At 39.3% G+C, this 6,286-nt stretch overlaps 1 pseudogene; it reads right to left on the minus strand.

Moving 5' to 3' along the window:
* Positions 1 to 3,966: 3,966 nt before the first annotated feature.
* On the minus strand, positions 3,967 to 5,788 carry LOC141439689 (cytochrome P450 6B6-like; annotated as a pseudogene).
* Positions 5,789 to 6,286: the final 498 nt, after the last annotated feature.

Consider the following 6,286-nt stretch of genomic DNA (forward strand, 5'->3'; position numbering starts at 1 on the left):
TAATTACCCATGGTAAGTGACATTTCTAGTAGCAACAAAACCTTAAGGTAGACTTCCGAGTAGAGCGGCTCCCGCGTCACTAACGCAGCGACAGTGACGCTGCGTTCGAACGGTAGTTCATACGTTTCCGTACTGCATAATACTGTCTCTGTACTTCATGTACAGAGGGGTACAATTTTTTTAAAGTAGGTACTAAATAGTACATTTTGAGTACATTTTTTTAGTATAGTTTTTTTTATATTTGTATAGATACACCCGCCATTGTGACTCTTACAAAATTAGGCAAATTAAATTTCGTAGCAAAATTTTTTTTTTTGTGTAACACTTTTCTGGTATGCTAAAAAATTTGAGTAAATTATTGTTGGGTACTAAAAAGGTAGTAAATACTTACAAGAGATAAATTAGTTGTGTTACCTCAAACTGTGTAAAAAAAAGTGGTCCAGACATCCTGACGTCAGAATGTCTGGACCACTTTCATACTCGTTTTTTTATTGTCTATCGAGGTACTAATTATTTTAAGTTAGGTATTAAATAGTAGCAAATAGGTAGTAAATTTTGGTATTTTCTAAACATCAAATATCTCCATTGGTCCAGGGGTCCTGACGCTTACTAATTTTACCAGAATCATTTGGAGCCACTTTTGACCCCCTCATAACTCAAAACTATTTCACATAAATATTATGTCAAATTTGGCTCATTTCTTGAGACTTCTTGAGATATATATGTGCTCCAAATTTTATAAACACACCTCAAACTGTTATTTAGATATTAAAAACCAAAAATCGAAATTTTATCACTGACTTACCTAAAGATCAAAATTCTAACCCAGTTCCATGACCTAGAATGTTAAAAAAATTTGCATCCAGATAGGTAGGTACGTAGTAGGGTGAATACAAAGGAATACACAGAAACTAGTAAATTTTATTATAATTTTTAAATTAAATTATTTCTGTACGAAAAAGTAATAATATCCCATCAAACATAAATGTGAAATGAGAGCCAAGTTCAATATTATGATAGATATATGCCTCAATTGGTTGACTTCAACGACAAAATAAGTTAGATCTAAATTGGTGCCAAGTACCAAGATGCCAAGTTCAATGGTCAGTCCTGAAATTTATCATTATACAACTCAAAATGTCATTTCATCTTGTAACTTAGGATAATAATAAATATTGAAGCCTAAGTTTGGACTTGGCTAGTTTTCATTATACGAATTATATTATAGCCTTCGCAAGTTGTAAGCTGTAAGTTCTTATTATTCTTCCGAAATTTGGCTTGCTGGTAGAAACTAGCCATGGAACATAGGGATCTTCCACGACTTTTAGTAGGTACTTAATTAATTCGAATATCGTATGGAGTGGCGGTGCCATATTTAAAATTTACCGTCAGGTGGCGCTAAATCTACCTTGAGTGGCAATGACACACCCGAATTAAATTCGCGAATTCGCGTATTTATTAAAAAATATCACCAAAAAAACCATTTAATGTTATATCCGAGTGACAGTGAGTGAGTGAGTGGCCTTACAGTGATAGTTTAGCATAAAATGGCATATCTAATTAAATAACAATCAATGACCTTCAATTTCTGTGAATTATATTAGTCATTATCAAATATCTGATAACCACATTTTTCTCAGTCATGTATTAAAATAACTATAATTACAAAATAAAAATATTACTTGTAGAAAACACTGATTTATTTCGTAAAATATTAGTTTATTTACGAAACAAAGCCCTTTTATAGTCTTTCAATAGCAAATAATAGTAAAATACGAGGTTATCAAAAATACTAGCGCACGGCAGCGATCACACAGTGGAACTTGAGTAAACGATAGAACAAAATTTTTCCATAGTGTTGTCGCAGCCGTTAATGAATGGCATCCTTGTCTATTTACGAACACATTTTACAAGAATGAGCAAGCCAGATACGCCAGAATCAAACGCCGGGAGACGGTCCCTTGCCACTCAACGGAATGCCGGGACCCGGTCGCGTGCCACTCCAAGGGATCTAGCCAACATAGGAATCAACATATTATCCTAAGTTATAGGTATATCCAGTAACTGTTGTTTTCAAATACAATTCCAAAAGCATCGACATCTATGTACTTTACGGCACTAGACAAAACGCGCGGCGCATTACTATATTATTTTGATGATGATGATGATACTTACTTCCTGGACAGTTCGAGATTACTTCCTGGACACTAGCAGCTAGTCTCCAGGATGCGTTACTTCCTACGACGTTTTTGATGACGTAATGGCAACATTTCATACCATTTTAGAGAAAATAAATTTTTCGTTTTTAAATTGATAATAAATGACTTTCAAAATGTAACACAAGCTTACAGTGAAGGAAAACATTCTCTGCAAAGTTATTCAATAGTGTGAAGATTTCAATCAGCACCTTGACCGTAGGTATAGGAGATACGGAAGAAACCCTTATGTTAAGAGAGGTCTGGAGAAACGTGCATTGAGTCAAATCCAGGGTAGGCAGCTGGCAGTTTGCGACGTATCAGCCCGCCTCTCCCCACAGCAGGTTAGGGGACTAGGCACTACATAACACTGCCTGCTATGTGCACGGTCAATAGCCTAGCACTAGGACGTATAGATAGACCGTTGGTGATAAATGATGTCCTATTTTCTTGGAGTAAAGAGGAGTGGTAGACCGCCGCTGATGCCTTAACTATGTTAGAGGGGGTTGAGCAGGGGCGGCGCAACGGCCGGCGCGGGCGCTACTGAGAACTGGGACAAGATGGCCGCCAACCCTGCCAGGGACTGCATCAGACCAAACGCTCACCTGCAAACAAATAGTAGAATGATGAACAAATGTATAAAACGTGTCATTATTATAACGTACCTATACGAAAACGATGGTTGATGTTTTCAAATTATTCAGAATCTTTCAGCAAGCGATTGAGTTAATTTGACTGTATTTTTAATATAGTTGACAAATATTTTCATACTTTGGTTGACGTTCAAAGTACACAGCGTTCATAGTAAAGTGGGAATACATTTTTAACCGCCTTCAAAATAGGAGGAAGTTATCAATTCGTTTGTATTTTTTTTTATGTTTGTTACCTCAGAAATCCGTCGTTTATGAATTGATTTGAAATTTTTTTTTTGCCTTCGTCTAGAAATGTCTTCAATTAAGCCCATAAGTGCGTGAGGCACCGGCGTAAGAATGTTGCCTCCCCCTTTTCCCGTGGGCGCCGTAGAAACCGGCTGAGGGATAATACCAGAAGATGGGCAGCAGCGTCTCTTTTGGCGGACTCTTACATCCTATCTGCGCATCGCGCAACCCGCGCCAAGCGTTGGCGAGTATTGGCAACCCCCCCCTATCAACTGGAGGTCTGTGGGGAGGCTATGTCCAACAGTGGACGTCCTACGGCTGAGATGATGATGATGATGATGAAGCCCCATAAGCACCAAATTAGGATCTGATGATTGGATCTTAAGGAAATCGAGGGAACTCTTCAAATGTTGTAGGGACGCCTATGGTAATTTGGTTTATTTTAGTAGTAACTCGTGCATTTGCTCTTGAAAATCGTCATTTGGTGAAGTGGAACTGATGAAGACCACTGTTGACCATCGGAGTTACTACTCAATAACAAAGTATTTCACGGGTTGAATTTTAATTACTTTGACACAGTTGCTAAGCAATTTATGCTCCTCGTAATGCATATGGTAAAACGAGTGGTGAAGCACCAGGACTCCTCAATAATGGACGTCTCTGCATCGGAAAAAGCAAACTTTCGTAAAAAGTGACGAGTAGTTGATAATAAACTATTGTTATATACACTAAAAAGCGTGAAAAAAAAATGTATACCAAAAAATTGAACCGACTACAAAAAATCATGAAAATAATTTTCTACCAGTCTGAAGTCAGTCGGTGCCTCAGCACGAGCCAGCAGGAGTGGTTGAAGCCCAACCTACTTATAGTGCGTAGGTGAGGTAGATGACTATAGGTCCACTCCCTGCTGGCTCGTGTTGAGGCACCGACCGACTTCAGACTGTAGAAAATATTTTCATGATTTTTGTAGTCGGTTAAATTTTTTGGTATAAAATTTTCAATCAAAAAATTCAAACAAATCTTTATAGGGGGTGTTCAAGCAAACTAACCCATCTGTCTGAATTTATTGTAATTGAGAAAATTGTTGAGACTTCTTAGCACGCACACATTGTCATGGTGCAGATAAACCTGTCTAGCTGATAACAAATCCATCTAATGATCTGTTTATAAATATATGTACAATATTAGTTAATATTTGCTTATCAAGATAAGCGATCATTTACCAATGAGTTAACCTTGTAAAATGGCGTAAAGGACTTCTATCACTAAAGGTGTCAATAGAGGTGAAATAATTTTGATTAAACTTACCAATACATGCTCGTGGTCCGGAGCCGAATGGAAGAAAAGCAAATTTATTTTTCGGTTCATTGCTTTCTGGGCTGAACCGTTCAGGCCGGAACTCGTCCGGCCTGTCCCAGTACTTCGGGTCGTTGTGTAGCGCTTGCGTCGAGATCACAACTCGTGTGCCCTCGTCTACCGTCAAACCTAAGTCCGGAAAAGTGTACTTTTGTCGACATGTTCGTATCAAACTCCCGACTGGAGGGAGCACCCGCATCCCCTCCTGAAACGTCCATTCCAAATAGCGCATCTCTTTTATCGCATCATAACTCAACTTATTATCATGTTTTGCGAGCACTTGATCAATCTCATCCTGTATTTTCTTTTGTACTTCTGGATTGTAAGCGATCTCGTGTAGTGCATAGCTGGAAGATGAGGAAGATGTTTCAAAGCCAGCTGCGAAGAACAAAAACACTTGAGCTGTGATGAGCTCGTCGTCCATCTCCATTGACACGCGCTCCGGCGTCCCGTCCGGTTTCATCTTTTCCATAGACTCGCATTCCATTTTTCCTTTTGCTTTTATCTCTAACATCAAATCGATAAAGTCATGCCTGCCCGATGGTTTGTAATTTCTCTGTTTCAACATTTCGTTGACCAAGTCACAAAACTCTTTTTCCACTTTACCCAGAAATTTCGCATGTCTGAAAGTATACGGGAAGAAAGTTTTCAGCATGATAGTTATAATTCTTTTGGTGTCAATCTGGAATATTCTGGCACCAAGTTTTCGAAAATTTGAATCTTCATCTTGGAGTGCATCGCCGTCTATCCCGAAGCCGCAGGCGCCGATGAAGTCTGTGGTATACCGCGCCATGAGGTCCCGTGCATCGACGGGCCGCCCACCCGCGCTGACGGTGCGCGTGCGCTCTTGTAGCCGCTCAGCGCGCTCCACGATGAGCGGGAACATCGCCTTCAGCTTGCCGCTCGTAAACGCCGGCGTCGTACTTTGCCGTAGAAGCCGCCATATATCACCTGCAACCACCACTAAGTTTTTCCTCAAAATTTCAATATTATGATGATCATTGTCAGTCTCATCAATTCCTCTTGAGTAAAAATTGTGGAAATCTGTTGTCCAAATACGTTTAATGATATCTGGATCTCTGATCAAAAGTTGAGGGTTTTTGGACCGGAAGAAACCAACCACTTTCTCTTCGGGATACTTCCAATATAATCCTTCTACAAGTTGCGATATACTTTTCTGTGCCAAAAAACTGGGGGGCCATGTTACCAAAAATGGGTATAGGTTTATCGTATTTCACTCCTTTCTTCTCCCAGTATTTGAAAGTCCTGGTGGTGTAGAAATAAAGCGCCACGATGGCACTTCCAATAATCACTAAGTGGAGCATGATGCTTGTTGCACTGCGAACTGTATCGACAATATGTTTTTTGTGGAGCGGCCGGCGGTTTATATTACTACACCATGTATCATTATCGGGCGGTTTTACCGGTTGGTCATCGCGCAATTTACAGTGCAAAGTCCGGTGCCTCGCGTCCAAAGTCCAAATGTCATCATTTAAAATAAGACTCGCCGCATGACCGTTGGCTTTTTGAGTCACCTCACCTACCAGTTATTACGGCTTCCAAATAAATTGTTATTACGTGATTTGAGGAAAAACTTTGTAATCCTTACGCAAATTTGGCTTTGCTTTTGATTTTGAATAAACTGAGAACGCATTAATTTTTTGCTTGGTTTAAAACATTATTACCTAGAATGGACCGCGCTGAAACTTGTTTACCAAGATATTTTTTCTCTATATACCTCTGTTTTACATATTGCTTACTAATTCTAAAAAGAAAGAAACTAAAAAGAAGAAACTGACTGACTGACTGACTGACTGACTTATAGATCAACGCACAGCCCAAACCGCTGGGTCTAGA

Source organism: Choristoneura fumiferana, chromosome 21 (genome assembly GCF_025370935.1).
Source record: "Choristoneura fumiferana chromosome 21, NRCan_CFum_1, whole genome shotgun sequence".
NCBI lineage: Eukaryota > Metazoa > Arthropoda > Insecta > Lepidoptera > Tortricidae > Choristoneura > Choristoneura fumiferana.